Source organism: Egretta garzetta, unplaced genomic scaffold (genome assembly GCF_000687185.1).
Source record: "Egretta garzetta isolate BGI_Z169 unplaced genomic scaffold, ASM68718v1 scaffold299, whole genome shotgun sequence".
Taxonomy (NCBI): domain Eukaryota; kingdom Metazoa; phylum Chordata; class Aves; order Pelecaniformes; family Ardeidae; genus Egretta; species Egretta garzetta.
In genome coordinates this window covers 2,395,705-2,416,795 of record NW_009260696.1, presented here as the reverse complement: position 1 = coordinate 2,416,795, position 21,091 = coordinate 2,395,705, and the positions used below count along the sequence as shown (strand labels likewise).

At 38.8% G+C, this 21,091-nt stretch overlaps 1 protein-coding gene across 3 annotated transcripts in view; it reads right to left on the bottom strand.

Moving 5' to 3' along the window:
- Positions 1-19,642, bottom strand: part of USP22 (ubiquitin specific peptidase 22) — a 105,614-nt gene extending 85,972 nt beyond the window's left edge. Inside the window, exon 1 of one of the 3 annotated variants that reach the window (XM_009645921.2) lies at positions 19,379-19,642. The gene's annotated coding sequence lies outside the window, so the exon portion shown is untranslated. Of the gene's footprint in view, positions 1-4,394; positions 4,416-19,378 lie in introns of those variants that run through there. The other 2 variants (XM_009645919.2, XM_035901317.1) reach the window with 2 other exon arrangements.
- Positions 19,643-21,091: the final 1,449 nt, after the last annotated feature.

Genomic DNA, 21,091 nt, shown 5'->3' with positions numbered 1-21,091 from the left:
ACACTTTCATGGGGTAAAGACTTATCTTACAAAGCAACTGGGGAGTTCTGAGAACCATTTCTGGTAGCCAGCTCCAAACAATTGTTAGCGACCTTTTGAAAGGAACACAGCTTCTACTTTAATAATTGAAAAGCTGAGGCTAACAGCTTAAAAAAAAAAAAAAAATAATACTAATGCTAAAACTATTCCAGTTCTTGAAACTATTCGGAGTTCTGCAGAACAGGAACCATCAAGATAGAATGCTTTTGACACAACGCCATTGTTTCATTCCACAATGCATCTTTTTGACAATACTTCAGAACTTATAATATGCACGTTGCTTCACATTCTCACAACAGAACGCTCTTTAAATTAAAATACTGGAACTCAAGTTACGAGACAGCAAAGAAAAACACTCAAAGACACCGAAGAACATCTTAAAACTGTATCTAAAAAAAACTTATAAATCTCAGCAAAAGACAAAGACCTGATTTTAAAGAGAAACGCAAGTGGATTTACCTTCAGCAGTTTTAACTACTGCCAGATCTACTAAGTGTCAGATCAGTGGAAGTATTCAAAACAATACTCTCACCTTTCAGATGCTCTACTAGCCATTATGTCTGTGCCCTGTAAGCAAGAAAAAGTAACACGCTACATAATACATAAGATTTTCTACTTCTTTTTGGTGAATGCATTAAGATTTCTATTAAAGATTTAATTTTGTCCACTGCCAGAGAGCTAGAAGAACAGCACTTTGATGTAGAAGACAATTTGCCTGTCAAACTTAATGAATTACTCCAGTTATTCTGTGATTAATCACACAGAAATTAAGAACGCAGGGAAAAGGTTTTCTAAAAGAGGGGAAATTTTTTCTGAAGGTTTGCAGGCAAGTTCAAGTGTTTTTCATCAGTACTGTGAACCTATGCCTGGGCATTTCTTTCTCAGTAATGAAATAATCTTGGAATTAAAGTGCCAAAACACTTAATCAGAGTAGGGTTTCCTGACATCCCGTTTCTGATAATCAAGGGATAGCAGCAGTAATGGATGAGGGGAGTGGGGGAACAGTACTACCCACGTGCATTTGGCGCAAGATTTGCATTAGGACTCCCCAGTTCACCAATCCCAGGTAAAACTTACCTCCTAAGAAAAATAAAGAAAAGATTTATCGAATATATTCACACACCACATGACCCTCTGGACAAGTGCTTCTGCACAGAAATTCGTCACTATAGTTTTGACAGAAAAGTCAAATGATGACATTAAAGAGAAACAGGAGAAAAAAAATCATACAGTGGATGGGTCAGGAAGACTATAAAGAAAGGGGGGAAAAGAGACCTAGTGAACATGACAAATTCTTAGGTATCACTACTGCAGGCAACTCCTTTAGCACTTGGTGCAAGAAAGAATAAGTACATATAAATGATGTTCTGTGCAGTGTCCAACTACTAGAACATTTGAATATGCAAGCATTTAGTGCAGCTAAAAGTTCATTTCACCACTCACGTAAAGATTCATCTTCGGTTTTAGGCAAGACGTACCGCTTGTCCTCCAAACTTTAAACTATTTCATGAAAACAAAGACAGTAACCCCCCAAATAACATCAATGATAACAAGTAAGCAGGAATAGCTATTTGTACATATCCCTTCGAATTCTGTAAATCAGCTCAGTTTTTATGTTTTGTTAAAAAAAAAAAAATTAGATTCTTTTCCTCTCTCCACCTTGCAAAACAGGAGTATCCCAAGTAAGATCAAAACTGTTTCAGCCCACTTCATTCACATCTCCCTTTTCTTCCACTGGCTCCTGGGAAACTTTGGCTTTTGAAAAGAACTGCTCCATACATGAATCTTTCATGTCAAATGAAAATACAGCTTATGTACATACATATACACACGTATACGTTAGAAAAGTATAACCACTCTTGGAAGAAAGAAACAGGAATTTGAATCTCAATTTCCTGTAAAGATGATTTCAGAATGTACTTTATGCACTCTTAATACTGAGTATGTATCAAGCTCCAGGAACTTGCAAATATTCTGTCCAAAAAATAATAACATCTGAAGACAGGTATAGTTTGTATGATGGGAAAAGAGATTTTTTTTGTAGAGGCCTTACTCTATTTATGTCTACTTACATTAATGCCATAGACATTGAGTAGTTAGCATCACGCACTTGGACAGAAATATATCTGTTTCTATAAGAGCAGAGATACCTTTAAAAAGAGATAAATGCCCAACAAGAAACTCCAAGACATTCATCAGTTACAGAAGGTGTTCTGGAGCACGTGCCCCTGACAAATTAGTAGCATGTGGTATTTTAGTAATAACAGTGCCTGCAGAAGGTGCTTGAAAGAAGGGAAGAAGATAGTCTGCTTATGCATTACAGGTGACTGCCAGCAACTACTCAGGCACATGCCATTGATTCATTCAGACAAGATAGCGAGAACTACAGTTACTGTCACATTTGTCAAGCATAAAAAGACATAACTTAAATTCTACCTGACATTAGCAAATACTGAGCCCACAGCGTGTCCATTAACACTAATAATTAAGGTAAGTAGAGTTTCCTTTACCAAGAGAGCATCTGTACAGTAAAGCTGCAGACTGCTTTCAGAAAAAAAATTACTCATATAATTTACAGTTTATTTTTTCAGAAGAGTTTAAGAGTACTTGGGTGCACATGCATTTTCATGTAAAGCAGAACACAGAAGAGACAACTTCAGCTGTATAAATATAATAATCGTGTGATTTAAATAGCCTATTTGGAAAGCAAAAAGCCTAGAACTGAGGACTCCCAACTGAAAAAAGACCCAACTCAAAATTGGAACATGCACTGATGGAACAAATTGCCCCAACTCCTGTGGCAAACATGATTGAGCTATTTGCAGACAGCAATTGTGACAAAATCAAATAATCTTATTTGATCATCCAAACAGAGATTGGGTGTTGCTGGCATCTACAAAGCCAGACTGGACTCTTAATTCTGTTTTAATGGAATCTCACTTTAACATGGCTGCCACGATTCAAACAAGCTACAAGAAAAGAAAGTCTCCTCTTTGCCAGCTGAACTCCCATAACCTAATGATGAAGCAGAACCCACTGTTCCTCAGGACACTTGCTTGAGGATAGCAGAGCTTACTCAGAGCTGCCAAGGAAATACCTGCTCGAGTCTGAAAACAGGACGGGAAAGCAATATCCAAGCACCCTTCCAAGTACAGCTTCAGATTTGAAGTAATGCTCCAAAATGGATGGGAAAAGAAGGCTCCGGCATTCACGTACTTGGAAAAAGATTACTGCCATGTCTATGGTAGAAAATACTGACATTTTGATGATAATCCTAAAATATGGGGCTTGTGCACATGTGGAGTTACTTACACCAACATCAGGGTAACTATACTGTGTACCAGTGTAAAAACTCCCTGCAGTATGAGATTTTATTAAAAGATTGAACTGAAAACGAGAAACAAAGCTAGATCACCATATCTTTTAAATTCTCAAAAAAACCCAAAAAGCATTACTGGAAAAAAAGCAGTAGCTGCAAAGCCTCACAATCCACTGTGGAACCAAGCTGCTCTGTTACTTGGTTTAGAATGTAAGGTGGTCATCTGAAAGAGAAGGGCTTTTACAGTTCATACAAAAGTTATCCCTGGACTAGCTCGACACTTCTCCAAGGCGTAGCTCTTTGAACATCCGAAGTTGAAACTCACAGGTTAACACATAAATGAGAAAGGTAAGCGAAATTCTCTGTCTTTGCAAGGGGGGTGGTGGGGTGAGCTAGGTAAAGAGGAGGAGGAAGAAGAAAAAGCAGTCCTATACAGATGAATTCCAGTTCCTTAAGACTGCCAGGCAAGCAGATAATGGGTTGAAATAACCAGAAGTCTATTTAGAGATAAGGAATCATTCTGCAGTTCTTCAGAGAAGGGATTATTACTGCTCAGGATTTGCAAGCATTACAAGATGGTCAGCTGCAACACCTTAAAATACAGATTTGCTATGTTTGATAAATATTCAAAATACAGTCCATCCTCACAGCCACTGCACTGCGCATACAGCATAAGACGGGTTTGGAGAATTTACAACAAATCCTCCATTATTTTAGTCACAAATTAACTACAAGAATGGGTCCTTTCATACTTTACATATTGGTCAGACTTCACCTCTAACAGTCAACAAAATAATGAAGATTTTGCAAACTTAAAGTTGACCGAAATAATACAAGAAAAGGCCTGGAAAGATTGCCCACCTCCTTTGGTTTTTCTCCCCCAACATGTTTTTGAAAGGGACTGAGGAGCAGCACTCTACAGTAGTGACAATCTTTCAAAAGTGGCCACTATTTCCATCATTCTTCAGCAAGACTCTTGGGGAGGGAGCAGAGGAACAGTGTATGCATTTACAAGAACACTACCATCTCCATTCACCTGTTCTTTGTGGCAGTTTCATCTTTCCATCTTTACAGCAAAAGAAGATACTCTGTCTCCTTGGGCAGCTAGATTCTGCTTCTACTGAGGAAAGAAAAAGTCAGAAACAGCAGCTATTTCAAGAGATAGCACTTCTTTACTCTAAAGGTTTTACGCAGCTCTTTTACTGCCAAATATTCTCTTAGAAAACAGGGGGGGGAAAAATTCAGAGTCACCATTAGTATTCTATGAAAAAGAACTACTAAATTTCTCTTTTAACTAAACAAGAGGAGTCAGGAACAATGATAGCCATGCATGTCCAAAGACATTACCAAAAAAGATAAAGGAGGAAAAAAAAAAAAAGTTATGCATGTGGTCCAGCCGTGCTGCTCTGACAAAACACAGCAGACCTTGAATCCTCTTTAATAGATCATTAAATTAGTGAACCTGATCCTTAAAAAAAGGCAGAGAAGCAGCAAACTCTGTACTATACTGGATACCACATACCTTGAACTATCTCATATTACCATTCTCCACTTCTCCTTCCCAAGGTTAAGTACATTACCATTGACTATATATGTACTTTTTTTAAATAGATACACACAAAAAACTAGTTAAAGTCAAAAATCCATGGCAATGATATTCTGTGAAATAAAATGAAGTATTAAAACCTAAAAATTCCAACTAAGACTTTAAAAAGTTAAGATTTGGTAACACGTTTATATTGGCCAAAAACCCCCACTGATTCTACTCAACAGCAACATCACAAAGAAGAAATAAATAAGTGTTCTTACAGGCCTCTAAACACCAAAACACATTTTTTCATCACACAGTTCTGGTCTCTCGTGATACAAGATAAAGTTCAACAGGAGTCTTCCATGAGACACTGGGATTGAAATGAGAAATAAATTGTAAAACTCATTGTACAATAATGATTTGCATTTTTAGTAAAACAATACAGATGAAGTCCCTGTATGATTAACGCTAATACAACGCAGCAGTGACTGTTCAGTGTACTGGTACTTAATAACTGAACACAAGCTGACTGGAACACATGATTAAGTGACAATTTTTCTTCTTTTACAGTTAAGATAATACCATGGAGAAGAGGAAAGCTTTACAAAAAGTAACTACTAAACCAGCCTTTACATTAATTTTTTTACTTTTTTTTCCCCACTAATTACCTAGATACACATACATCTACATATAAAACACCAATTCAACACAACACACTGCCTGATAGACCAGACAGAACAGTGCAAAAAGATTAATGAAGCACAGGCTTAAGAAAGAACCAACCACACACTTCCAAACATAGACTGCTAGCAAAACTAATAAAATTAATGCTTTGTTTGTTGATCATATGTGAATTACAATTACAGTTTTATTGTTCTGTATTTTGTTCAAATACACCCCAGTGTACCTTGGCACAAATCTATGCTTCAAAAATCAGTGGAGTACTTAGAAAAGCTGTAGAAAAATTAGTACATCCAATAGTAGTTCCATAATTTCTCCTAAGAAATTATTAACGACATTAGGTACCATGAGTAGTGCTTTTGAGGCACATAAGAGTATACTCATTTAGTTTTCCTATTAAAAAAAAAAAGTTATTTCTAACTGTCTTCCCAGCAGCCAACATAACGGTACTTCAAGATTCTCTTTAAAAAAAAACAAGCAATGGTGGTAGAAGCACAGAATCTTATATGCTACCACAGCACAAAAGCAACAGGTTCTTGGTTTCCAGACTGATAGTAAAATTTCCTTTTGTTAAGTGGTTTTAAATTTGAATTTCATACATGCATGCACCAATGGAGAAAGTTATCAGTTATGTTTAATGTATAACTACACAGACTTTGCACAGAATTCAAGCATTTAAAAGAAATACAAAAAAGCAAGAAGGTCCATCCAGATGAAAAAGCTGTTTTCATGCAAACGGGGAGGCTAAGCCTACACAAGAATTTCTGCTGACATAATGTCCTTCAGGGAAATGAAACTTGGCCAACAGTCTCTGCTCCAAGGTTTCATGTTAGCAATCTTCTACGAGAGAACACATTGCTGGGATGGACAGAACCACCAAAACCCACTCTGACAGAATCAAGCCAAAATCGTGTTTCACCTTTGAGATAGAGGGACAGTTACACCTGAACAGCACTCTGGCTTGTTCTGTGCTGCTTGAGTAGCTAGTGACCACGGTTACCTCCCTGCTGTATCCTCCCTGCTTACACCAGTGGTTTCCTGAACCGTCCACATCATGACACACGCTCCCCCATCATCTCCCCACCCAAAACAAGAGGCTTTGCTTCCAACCCTTCTACCTTCCCTCACTTTGTATTAGATGTTGTACAGGCTCCCATCTCTCATTATTTTCAGTTTACTTCCTTTCCTTACAGAAACTGAGAAGACGTTTTGTTGTGCTAGAAGGCAGGAATTTAAACCACGTGGATATAAGCAGAACACTGAATTGCAGAGAAGCCTGAACAAGCCAAAGGACAGATGGCATGAGTTGCGTATGTCCTGCCTTCCCTTCTGAATTTCAGTTCTCTCCCCAAATCAACATCGATGGTCTGCTGGTATCCACAGCTTCTCGTTAAGTAGGGAATCCATGGCTGATGCAATCTCAAGAGTTACCACATTGCATTCCAACAGGGAAACATCATCAAAAGGTAGGACTCCGCAAGCTTGGCCCCAAACCTGCGAATAGCCAAGGTCTGAAATCAATCAGTTCAAGCAAATAGATAAGTTTAATGCTTCTTGTCTCCCAACTGAACAACTAAATTTGGGAGGGGGGAACCGCTTTGGACTTGAAGATCCAAAACTGCAGTCTCACTGGGAAAGGGAGAACTGGGGTATTCATCATTAGTCGCTTTCCTTGTTCTTCCCCATACTACAGGAACATTAACAGTTTTCAGAAACTCTTAATTATTTACTGCTCCTAACATACTAACAAATATTCTTTGGCAGACGTGGCATACTTTTTAGTATGCTCTTCCATTGATCTAGCTCATCCCTGTTTCCAAAACTAAGATAGGCTTACCAACACTTTCTGCTGGTTAGGGCATCAGCTGGCATAACAACAGCTCATTAAAGCTCCAGACCCTTTACCAAAGTTAACATAATAGGGGAAGTTTGCAGATGCTTGGCATTGGTTAAAAAAAAAAAAAAACCAAAACAAAAACAAAAAACCAAAAAAACAACAGCAGCTGTACTTGCTATTAAGAATAACCACAGTGCAATCTGCATTTTGGTAAGAAGAGAGAACTCATCTTGCAATTTGTTCTAAACAAATCCGTTTCTGCACTCACAGAAGTGGTACCAGTAATAAATTCAACATCCGTAACGCACATGGCAAGAGAGACTCAGCCTCAACCTATCATTTACTCAGACACGTCAGCGGAGGCAAGAAATACGACACGAGAACTCAACCTTTCTCTAGCCACCTCCGAAGAGCTGTGCAGGCTACTCCAGCAGCAGGATTAAGTTGTCTGGCCTCTTAAAACCCCTGTATACAGAAAAATGAAAGGCTAATACATATGCACAAACCACAGCATTGGGATGGGGGTGACAAGGGGAAATGTGGGAGCGAGGGAGAAACTGAATTACTAAGTCTTCTACCTGAGCAAAAACCAGAACTGCCTTGGCACACTTCACTTGAAAAACCAGTTAAGAGCTTGAAGCAAAACCAGGAGATTCTTAAGGAAACCATTACAACTGCAAATCACCAGTAATCTCACACAGAGTAGAGCAAAAGTATTACGTGAGAACCCATACAGATTTCTAGTTCTGATGTCTTGTTTTGTTTCTATGGTTATAAACATGTGCAGTGTTCTGTGGACAAATACATGGTCTTTATGCTTTACAGTGGGATTAAAAAAGAATTTGAGAGTACCGCCTCAGGCCTTCTTGAGTCTATCTCAAGTTGCTTAAATGCTATCCTTGCCAAGTCAAGAGGTGGTTTATTCATGTTTAAAAGAAGTCCTTCCTAGTTCTGATTTTCAAGATAGAGTTTCCTATAATCTGGTAGTGCAAATAATTAAGGCACAAAGAATGAAAAGTAGGGAAGGCCGCATGACACACATAATTTGGGTGATAGTAGAGTAAACTTTCTGACACCACATTTTTGCTTGGATCTTGACCTACGGGAACATATTCATAATAATGTAACTTTTGTGGCAGCTTTTCTTAAAATTTAAGAGAGGATAAAGTTATCGGTGACACAATGCCTAGCCACTGGACATTATGAGATTCATGCTGGAAATACACCGGGAAAAGCACATTAGCAAGTTCATGTCCACCTAAACAGTCAGTAAATCTCACCACCCTGGTAATCGAACGCCACTGTGCACAAAACATAGTTTTTTCAGAAGCTAACCGTTAAATAACTTGCATTTTTCCACAGCATATATATGAGGGCAAATGTTAACTTGTTCTGGGGGACCTCAGATCCTGTACCAAAAAAGCCACCAATTTTCCTCTTCAGAGCTCTAAAACATCTCAGAGAGGTAAGGTAAGGGCTTGCAGAAGCCTTACAAGGGACAGATGCAACCAAGTAACAGTGGTGACCTGTACTCTGAGCTGGCTTACAGTACCATCTTCCACTGAGCCCAGACAACAAGTTTCTAAGTTACCACCATAAATTCCAGGAACGGGATATGTATACTTGAGCATTTAGAGCATCATAGAATACCAATTCCAAGCAAGATAAAGTTATAACCACCTAGCCTAGATAAAGTAGTTGTAACTAAACCAAACAGCATCTTACAGGCCAGTGCCTAGATACACTGGCCATTCTCAGACAAGAGCTCACGATCTTTCAAAAGGAGGAGAAACTTTGTAAGGACACAGATGGCAGAAGTTACGGTTCTTCACAATCAGGCCAATCTAGTCATTAGCACATGTTCTTAAAGAAAACATAAAACTTCCACAGCACCCAACTATTGCAGTGAGCACAACTAAAACAGCAAGGGGGACACTGTTTAATTCCTTTTTAAATTCCCCTCACCCTACCTTAAAAGCCTTTGTTCCTTTTTAACCTGAACACAAAACAGAACTTCCCTACAAGCAAAACCAGAAAAGTTAGCCATGATCAGAAGTTTCTCTACCTCTTTACTAGTGCTCCACAGGAATGTGTTTCACTGTATAATAGTTTTTCCTCCCTGAAGTCAGAAGAGTCATAAAAAGGGGGGAGGGGAGGTTGATTGCTCTAGTTCTACAGCATCTGGCTATGCAATAAGACTCTTGAAATAATTTTCTCTAGTGTAACATATAGCCAACAAATCTGGCAAGAAGCAACTTTAAGCATGTGTTGCTGTGACAGCAATGAATTATCACCCCAGTCTGCAGCAAGATTAACACTTACAACCTTGGCATGAAGAGCAGTCTGCTCAGATACCGTGTCAGGAGTAGCGCTCCATGATCAGACTTGAAAGGGTGGTTTCACGTGAAGAAATTTAAGAGCAGAGAAATGCAGACATTTGCCTAAACTGTAAACAAACAGATAATTTCTAGGGGAAAAAGGCAGTGTATGGACAAAGAAGTAGGAACACCAAGGGAAACTCAAGGTATGGAAGAAAAAAAAAAAAAAAAAGAGAAGAGGAGGTCAGAGATGACATTACATCAAAACCAACTCTACTAAGGAGTTCTGTTTGGCAGATTCATGGTCATCCATTCCACTTTTCCAGCTAACTGACCACAAAGAGAAGAAACCTGAAAACAAAGCTCCTTACTGCAAGTTTCTTAAAACCAAAACCTCAGAGGGAAGTGAAGAAAGCCATGAAGCTGAAGAACACATGGTGGAATCTCCTTCCTGCTTGAACACTCACCACACTTAGACTTTCTTTTGCTTTGCAGAATTGATAGGACTATAAAACAGGACTTCTGCTCTTTGATCTGGTTTGCTAGAAGTGTTTCTATAAACACCAGAGATTCCACCAATCAGCAGCTTCACCACTAATGCAATTCTACTTTGCTTCAGGAATGAGAAGAAACGTGTAATATTAATGCTAGTAGAATTGATTTCACAGATTATGTGTTCTACTTCCAAGATCTTAACTTGAAGGAAATACTTTAAGAAGTGTGAGTTGAAGCATAAGAATAGGTGAGGTTAAGGGATTCAGCACCGAGGAAAACCAGGACAAAAGGATTTAATCTTAAAAAAAAAAAAAAAAAAAAAAAAAAGAATTAAACTTAAAAAAAAAAAAAAAAAAAAAGAAGAAATCTAATTCACAAATTATTATTAGTAGCTGGATATAAAAGTATGTTAAAGTGGCAGGAACAGTCTAGTGGGCATCATGATCAGCATGGTTTTACACAGAACACCGCTTTCTGCATGACAAAAGGAAAATTTTACAATATCCTTGAAAAGCTTTATTTCAAACATATATACCTGTAAAAGCAGATATAACACACCTCCAAACTCTCAAATATGACAGCATGAGAGAGAATTAAAATATGCATTGAGAATTTTCTAAGGAAGTGATTACAATTTATCTACTATCTTGCTAGGAAATTAGTAGCTCTGGTTACCTGAGATTAGAAGCTTCTCTGTAAGTAAGAAGGTAGCAAAAACGTCGTCTAGCAAAGAGGAGTAAACACTGAGTTGAAGCAGATCCTGTAACTGAAGTCAGTTTGGAAAAATTCACTTTGTAAAGAAATCAGAGAAATGTATCTAAAGCTTTTTACTACTGGCTTGCAATGATGAAATGAATGCTGTATTGGCTGGGAAGACCAACCTTCATCCAAGGGGCAGAGTTTAGTGTGAAGTGTCCACAGATCGGCCTCCAGTCTTCCAGGGCAGAGTGCTACCACTTAAGCTCCACTGGACTGCTCTGAAACACTAATTAATTCATACTATTCATAGAGATCACACTTACTGATGCCATCTATGGTTGATCACTCGGGAAAACAAAAACCAAACCAAATCAATCCTAACAAAAGCACATTACCCCCCAATTCCCGCAAAAGTACAAGGGGGCTAAAGTACAAAGTTCTGTTTTTAATTCCCCAGAGCAGCTTGTAAATTATTTCTCACAACACTTTTCTTCCCAGTGCTTTGTTACTTCAAGCTAGCGTATCTTTCCTGACAGATGTAGCCTTAAATCACGCATCTTTGCTAACAAAGACAAAACAACAACTCCCAAATCTACATAACATCCTATGGGATCACAAAAATACCAGCATTCTGTCTTCAAGAGCAGAGAGAGATGCTGTTTAGGTTAGAATACGGTAGCCACTGCTTTCTGTGGTCCATTCTCCTTCTAGTTCATTCCTCCAGAACAGATAATCATTGGAGCAAGGAAGCTACAGGGCACATCCTTCCTTGCCTATTCCTACCAGTATCCATACAGTTCTGGAAGTTGACAGGGGGTTTTTTTTGTCTCAAAGAAAGTAAATTGTTCTTCTGAGAAGGGCCTTTTTGCTACTACCATGTTGAGTTTATCAGCCTATTTAAATCAGACACTTTAAGTATCTGACCAAAATAGGCTTATGTGCCTCAGTTGGTGGTTTTTTTCAGCTACAGTTCAGCATGTTGGGTTATATCAATTATCTGTGCAGCAAATGCCACTGGAGCAAAATCCAGGCTTGACAGCTATTTTGGGCTGCTGGATTAGAAGTGTTAGCTGCATTAATGGGGCAACAAGAACGAAGTCTTCTGTGGCAAGAGAGCGATGAAACACTGGGCAAGTTGGTGTATCTCAGCTCTTCTAAAAAATGTCTAATGTTTGAGCAGCCATCACATAATACCATTCTTCAAGGAGCTTCACCCATTTACTGTCTTCATCTCCACAAGATAGAAATTTTCAAACACATGTTTTTTGCGGGGTACATCTTCTGCAGATGAGGCTATTCCGCTAGTGCTGGAAGACTACTCTGACTAAGCTTGCTCTTGAATACAAAGACAGTCACAGGGTTGAGGTGGACCAGCAGGCCCACATGAATGTAATGCAGTAATACCAACACAGATTTCATTGGTATTCTAAGAAATAAATTCCTTTCAGTAAAAGCTATAAAGTCAACTCACCAAATGAAGGGACTAAAACTTCTGATAGCTTTCATTTTGAATATATTTAAAGTTGCCATTCTCGGGCAGTAAAATGAAGGGTTTGGGGGTTTGTTTGATTTTAATAAAAAAAAAAAAAAAAAGAAGAAAAACCATCAGCATCAACAAGCTTTTTCTTGTCTGGATATCTGATAGGTAACAGCATTTTTCAGTAGTCAGGAAAAAAAAACAAGACAACACATCAGTAAACACCATACTCCCTCAATATTAAGACACTTATTTTTTCCATTTGATTATCAATACAAGCTATGGAATTTAACCTTTCACAGATACACTATGGAAGCACAGAACTAGGAAAAAGGAGATGCTAACACATGCAAAATGTTTCAAGAGCTGAATCCTGTATTATGCATCTCCTCAAAAAAAAAAAAAAAAAAAAAAAAAAGACCCACAGGCCCCCTAGTCCAGTCCTTTCCACGGCTGCACCAGTACAAGAGTAACTGGGTACCAGCACAACCACTTGCCCAAGGACGCCCTGATGTGGTTGCAGAGCTAGCACCTCTCCTCGACCCTAGGAAGCATGTCAGGGTTTTACTGGAGTGCTGCTATTCTCCTGCTGTCTCCATCTGGCACACCAGTCCCGCAGGGCTACAGCCAGCTGGCACAGCTCAGAACAGCCTTGGGGCTGCTCTAGACTACACAAGGAAGCAGGCCAGAGGAAAACCAGTACCATAAAGAGCTAATTTACAATCCCATTATCCCATCATCCTCAACAATACGCAGCATGAGCATGATCTAGGCACATGCCCCCAACCAGATGCTTTAAACAAAAAAAAAAGTTAAAACATCTTAAAAGAGTTTGAATATATATGACCGAACTCTTAACCTAGAGACAGGCCTGTTTAAAGAGGGAAACAAGTGGCTCATAACTTGATTACTTAGAAAAACGCTATTCATTTCATTAAATTAAATGTAATGTGAAAAGTGGATTTTCTGTAACAGCTGATCACAGATTACAGGCATTCTACACTCCCTGGTTCATTTATTTTTCACAAGAAAACTGGAGTAGAAGCAAATTATTTGCATACAGGAATAAGTTCTAATGACTGCAAACATATGACAAGCTTCACGTATCAGGCTGAGCACACGCCAGTGCATCTGGAAAGCATGTAACGCTTACAATAGCAGGTACAGTCGCACAACTGTAGTGGTAACTGAGGTCGACCTTCACGGAACCTTTCCAATGAAGTCAGCATTAGCCATGCTTTACAGAAGAAGCCATTAGGACACGGAGAACATTCGAACAGAGTCTATCTGTCAGTGGTGAAGTCCGGAGGAAGGCAGCAGTTGCACGCTGGCAGCAGCTGTTACTCAAACTGCCTTACGCAGCCTCCAAGCGTCACCGCTCCGGTCCTCTGCCATCACCCAGGCACCCTCCCCTCAAGCTACCAATGCTACAGCTGTCCATTCAACCCTACGTTGACACATAACATAGAGCCAATTCAGGTGAAATATTATTAAGAGGAGAAAAAAAAAAAACCACACAAAAAAAATCTTTTTCATCCTTATCTGTTCTTTCTGGTTCACAGCACAGTCGCACCAACATGATGCAGTGGATGGTACGACAGCAAGAACGTGCAGCCAAGAGCCGGTAATTCCTTAGATCGTTAAGGAAAAACACACGTACGCCCACATCCAAAGAGTTGGATTTTATGTCCCCCACTCACTAGTCTTCAGTGATAATGTACAGAAAAGTCCAAATTTCACATCTCTTGCTCTCCCCTGGTAAATCAAATATTGCCCTGTCTTGTATCTGAAAGGCATTCTTGCCATCCAAACCACTTGCCAATTCCATCACATACTTGTGCCTCACTAGTACCAATATATATAGCTAGTCTTTAAATTTTAGTTCAAGCTTTTAAAACTTGTCAGATTTGCTGACTTGCCTTTTCCTCCCCAAAATCATTTTCTTGTGTTCTTTTTTCCCACTGCTTAAAACAACTTGTCTGCAAAACAGCTTCAACCTACAGGTACAACAATTAAATTGCTTGCTTTATTAAGAATTGCTGTAATAAAGTAATTCTTCAGGTTACCACTAAACTGGAGTTCTGTTTTTCTACAGTCAGACTTTGGCAGTACACAGCCTAAGACAGACAAAACCCCTCCACCTCCTACTGCCCGAAATTTTTCGATAAGGGCCTGAAAACTTGCATTCCAATTACAAGATATCCCTGTGACCTCAGACACCCCAGGATCTCTCCCCTCAAGTTTCCTTTTCATAAAATACTTAACTGCATGGATGAACAAAAGAATTGCTTAGCATCATAAAGCAATTCCTCTAATGCTCCACTTATATTTTCATTTTTAAACTTGGCACTATTTCACAGACACACAATGATATACCCCGTAATTATGAACTCTGGTACCATTCCACTGCACTTCGTGATTGAGATCCCTTCAATTAGCAAGTAAGTGGTTGACAGTAACTATTCTGCGTGCATAAGTCTGAACCAATTCTGATAACTGAATCAATGCAGAATACTTATAAAGTGATGCAGAAAAGAAATTGAATTTATTGGGGCAACAGGAGAACTTAAACATCCAGAAAAGTTATAAGAAGCAGAATTACTGTGTGACAAGGAAACACATCACTAAGGGTAGTAATATAAAATTATGCTGGTCAACGTAAGATCGATTTCGTTAGGGAACAGCCTCCTAATGAGAGAAGAGAGCCTTGTTCCTCTTTACGCACATAACTGCAATAACTCTTGGAACTCTTTTCACTGCCTTCCTCATTCTGTTCTCCACATCACTGTTAAGATCCCACAACCAAAAACACAAAATGTGGTCACAAATGACCAAAGAATTGACTGTTAACCATTCAGATAAACATATCCAATAGTTAGCTTTTGAGGGAGGATGCTTGCCAAGTCAGCAATGTACAGAAAACAAGATTATAGGAGAATTTCACCCTGGTTACTAGCTGCTAAGTAGGACAGCAATCCAATTTAAGAAAGCTGGGCAGTAATATGAAGATAAGGAAGCACAGCAAAGAAAAACATAAAACCTTAAGACAAATTTTGCATTTGTCACTGGGGGGCAGAGGGTCACAAAACCTTACCTAACATAAATGAGGTACTGAAATCAGCCAGCTATCTCAGCTGTCTTCACTAATGAAGTCACCATACATCTGCTGTGCAATAAATCTTACCTTTACTTACCAAGTATATTCTAAAGAATGTCCCTCAAAACCTGACTTGCATGCAGTAACAAGCCTGAATGCACAGGACAGAAGCCCAAATTATAATTAGACAAACTCTGTGAAATAATATTAGGTGGTTCGAAGACACAAAAGGAGGGGAAGATTAATTTTATTTTTATTTTTTTAAACAAATTGGTGGGGGAGGCAAAAATAAAGGTTGTAACTGCTCTTTTCTCTCCTTGTGCTAACACACACTGAAGTAATAGAACTCGAGTCCGTACTTTATGCAAAACAAAAGCCCTTTAAAAACAGAAGCAAAACATATGTAGAAAAGCCCTGGCAGTCAATTTAGTAAGATGAATCCAAAGTCAAATCCTATTTTAAAAAGGCTACTTGGATGCATGAACTCCTGAGTGACAAGCGAGGCAATCGCCACAAACGGAACTCGGTGTCACAGCGGTGTTTGATACTCCATCATCCCCATCACTTAACTATATTCAAGTACTACAGGGTCTTTCATGTGTTTAGACAAAAACAAAGTTATTAATTTTGTAATTTTTACTTTTTGGATATATACATACTACTTTTTAAATTGTGGATTAACATATATCTTTATATGGATGAAAACAACTCGGTTTAATATACTAGGGCAAGAGTTGCAACACAGATCTCCAGATTAAGATGCTAATGAAAAAGAATTGATGTTCTAATAATCTCTTAACTAAAGTGTAGATTAATCACCTCTATAATTTAATTCTATATAAACACAACTCATTGAATTTATGAATACTTGTATTATTACATCCTACATGTATGTGCAGAAGAGCTCGGCTGTGTGTGCAAACCAACTGTCACATTGCAAAACCAGCACGGTATAAGAACAAGACTGTGTAAGCACAGCTAAACCTACGTTCTCTTTTCAGAGTTACTACTAGGCAGTGTCACATTTAATGAGCTGCTTCTTACTGCTACTTGTAGTATGAAGATATTTAATATATTTGACATGTTTAATGTCAGAATTTGTTACTGGACATCAGAACTTTCACTGACCCCAATATTTATGCTAAAAAGACACTTCATTCTTTAAGCATTGAAAACAACTTTGTTACCATGTCTACTTTTTTTTTTTTTTGAGTTTCACCTTGTCTAGCACCCCATTTTTTAATTCAGTGGCAAATTTAGTACACTGTAGACCTTCACAGAAATATTTCCAAGGAATATGCTGACATCACCAGTGATACTATGCAAAAGATAGACAAGAAGAGCCACATTAATTTCAAGCTCCATTAAACACAGGAAAGGAAGGAGAAAGGGGAAAAAGTTATCTTTACCAACTTGGAAACACCACAGAAGCAGACAGAAAAAAAAAAAAGTCAAGAGTTTTAAATTAGTGTTACATATAACTGAAAGGTTCAAAAAAAAAAAAACCAAACCACCAAACCTTGAGTAACATTCTACCTAAGTAGAGAACTGAAAAGAAGTCAAGTATTTGCTGTATTTCACACACAAAAGAATGCGACAAGACAGACAAGACAGATGCTTACCAACCAGTTACCAACTGATAAAGTGAATCTCAGGTTACTTTGAGTCAACTGGTGTCTGGTAACAGTTCAGTTTACTGACCATCAAATAGGTCTTGAAATAGATAAAACGATTCTTTTTCTTCAATGAGAGCTATCGACATGGTGGAAGCTGTCCCAGCACTAAAGTAAACCACAGATCGTTCTGGTGTTGCTATGCAAGTTGCACGTGTTTTGAACCAAAGAGAACGCAGGTTAACTTTGCAATGAGTAACTCTTTACAACATTGATTATATTACTAGCTAATGCAGCAAAGTTCTTATCTTGAATTAAGCAGAGTGTACATAAAGGACTGCCAAATCAATATGTAAAAGAATACAACTACCAAGACAGAGCTTTCATCCACTCAGAACAGATCTATCGGCTTCTGAACTGCTTCTGCTAAGAAAAGGTTCCCAATTCAGGCCTCTCGGATAACATATGGCTCTCCCTACGCTTCAGCACTGCTTGCTGACAACACAGTCCAGGAGAACATAATAAACAGTAATGTCATCATAGCATTTCACTCACTTAGCTCCATTGCCCATAGGCTAACAAGAGATTGGAGATAGGTGCTCTAGGCAGCTCTTTCCATCCAAGTCTAGAAAGGCTCCTACAGCAATGGCTCTTTACATGGTTAAAAAAAAAAAAAATTTTCTTTTACAAATATAGTTCTAGTAAATCCAGAAAAAAAATGCATACAGGTCACCTTCAGATTGCCCTTCTTGTGATGCCACTATAACTGATGTATAAGCAAGAGTACATCTGTATCTCCTCACCTTAGATGCTGCCACATGTTACAGACACATGATAAATACCTGAAGAACCATGGGAATACAAGAATTAAAACCCCAGTATTTTCAAGCAGCTATCAGCCAAATGAAATGGAAAGGCATGGCCCATAAAAAAGCCCTACATCTACCAGGACAAAGATGTCAAGAAATCATAGTTCCAAGTCAACTGCACATAAGCAAGAAAAACCACGGGTGCTAGGTTTAACGTGAGAAATACAAGCTTTTAAACTGAGTTAATCTTTCTCTGGTTTAAAACAAATCAGCTACCACAGCCGGGAATCAAACTCACATTTGCAACAGCATTTGTTATGAAGCAGGATCCCCAGAGTATGTACCAAAGGAAAACATACTTTTTTTTTGCTCAGACTCAAGTAGTAGTAAGCAAGGAGAAGGGGACTCAGCAACTCACAAGCAGGCAACTTCCACTATCAGTCCGTAGCATTTACCCATTGATTTGTTACTCCAGTTACTAAGACAGAAAATCCTCAAATGAAAGAAGGCGAGTAGAAGGTTTGAAACTGATTTGCAGCTCCGGTTTCATGTTAACGCTACAGATTAAGGCCTGAAACAAAAATGAGGATATCAGCTAACCTTTGTTTGGGTTTTAAAGCTTTGATGGCTTAAAATAGAGCTCAGCAGATAGTCCAACAAATCAAACAAAGCCATTCTACTCTGCTCACCTTCATACTACTGTCATTCTAGTTTGAAAGCTTTCAACATTCTCAGCATCAAGCAAGATCACTGACTGCAGACAAAATTAGAGAGATGCTACAACTGCTCCCAAGAAACAGCCTGGCTATTAGCAAACCTTGACTGCTGACGAGACTACAGCAAAAAAGAAGCCTTCTTGTCCAGCATATTCCTATTTTTTCTATTTTTCCATTTCCTTCATCAGCTTATGCAGATCCATCTTCTTTCTCTGCAACAGGGAACAAACAAAAGCATGGGGAAATCTGCATTTATTGTGCTCATTTGTCTCTCCAACCATATTAAAGAAAATAGAGAAGGAAATGGTTCCAATACAACTACTATTCATGAGTCAGCTTCAGTGAGAGACCTGTATAACCTTTAAATGAGACTAAGTGTTGACCTGAGAGAGAGAGATGAGCAAGTGTTTGGGTAAGTCCTGATGGTTCAAAATCCCACAACTCAGGAATTGCTGTTCACCACTGTAGAGTTCACGGCACAAGACTAATCCTAACCTTTGGCCCAGAAACCAACCATTTATTTAAAATAACACATAGGATACAAAATAGGTATTAACATGACAAGGAAGAGGAAGACCTTATATTATATTCTTCTTCAGTGCCAAAGAAATAAGCTCAGTGGAGCATTTTCCATCTGGCTTGTCCCACATATGCAAGGCTCCACAGCGTATGGAGCTAAAATCTCATGTCTGGATATCTCTCCCACCAAAGATCGTGTCTTCACACCAAGAGGAAAGAGAACATTACCTTCAGCAGGTCTAAGGACCTTTCTACTCCTGAGAGGTTAAGAACTAAGGAAGATTGTTCAGTTATGAAACTGGAGACCTCCTGAACAATGAAGCTTGCAGTTGATTTTGACACTTCTTATGAGCTTTCAGGGAGAAGGCAGTCCCCACAACACATGGCAAAGAAGAACATCCCTCCTGAATGAATCAGACAGTTCACAAAGGCAGACAAAGCGGTGTATGCAGCTGAAAAAGAGACATGCTTCTTGAATCCTGGACTCCTCTTTCTTTCAAATTCTCCACAGGATTTGTAATCCAGAAGTTTGGTGCATATGCTAAAAAAACGTTGAAGAAAAACAAGCTAAGACTTCCTTATTAATTTAAGCAATCAAAACACCGAGCCTGAGAAGGCGGCACAGCCTGGTAAGGTTCCTTGCCCATCTGTTATGGTACAAAGCAAATCGCCTAAGCAACACCTCCTTGTTCCTGGACAGGTATATGGGGAAAGGCTGCAAGGGAGAAAGCAAAAGAGCAAGCATGCCTCAACAGGCACGCGATGAGAAGCTCCACCATGAGCTTACCCTGTGAGTGCAAGGTCATTTCAGCAAGAACTTACCACGTTAACTTAGACTGTGAACCACAATACTTGCTACTGAAAACATGGCATGGCACTTTATTAGCTATGTTATTAAGCTGCTTCTACTTTGAAAGTTAAGAAATGAACCAGAGTAATTTCAGTTTTAAGTATCTAGAAATTGATTAGCTGCCAAATATTAGAAGGAACGAAGTCACAACATTAGAAGTCACAACTACATGGGGAGAAAGATACCTGTGGAAAGGTCATCACCTATAAAAGAAAACGTTTCTTCATAACAGAAAGCATCAATCAGTCTGGAGGGTCCAGGTAAAGAGAGAAAAATGGAAAAAACAACAGAAGCTCTCAAACAGGAAGAAATATGCTAGAATGCACCTGCTGTCAATGATGGCGTACAACCCCTGACAGGCAATTATTCTTTGATCTATTGGCAGAAGCACAGCATAAACATGCTGAAATTCCAGACAGGACCTTGTGCGTATCATGACTGTGGTCATAACGAGCAGTTTACTTTTATCATTGAGAACCTTTTGAGAGCAGTGATAATAAGAATCACTTTGAATGAGAAAGACAGTTTTCCTCCAAGGTGTACAGTCCAGTAAGACAGAATTTAATTGTCAATTCAGCTGCCCTTCAAGCACCGAAACCATTACTTACCAGCTCTTAGACACAGAGATGCATCTACGTGTCTAATTGCTCACTGGTGGGGACCAAAAACTACATTGAGCACCGCAAAACAGATTTTTCCTCATCTGTAATTCTAAAGGAACCAGCAAAACGTTTCAAGTGTGACCCTACAGAAAAAATGGAAAAAGCTGACACGAAGGGCTGACAGTAAGACTTTTTAGCATCCTCTGTCTGTTCCATAATTCCTGAATGGGAGGTAGCAGTGTTGAATTTGAGGACCTCTTATACAGTGTCACTTAATTAAGCGCGAGGTAATTTCCACATCAAAATATTCAAGGTAAAGTCCATGACCTACAGAAACATGAGCTTTGCCATCAGCTTATTAAACAGATTCTAACTATCACAAATTAAAAATAAAGAGTTACAGGTCACAGCCCTAAAGCCAAGACAGTCAACCCTAATTTTGTGCCACTTCACATACAACTTAAGCCCTGAAATCTAGCCCCAACTTTT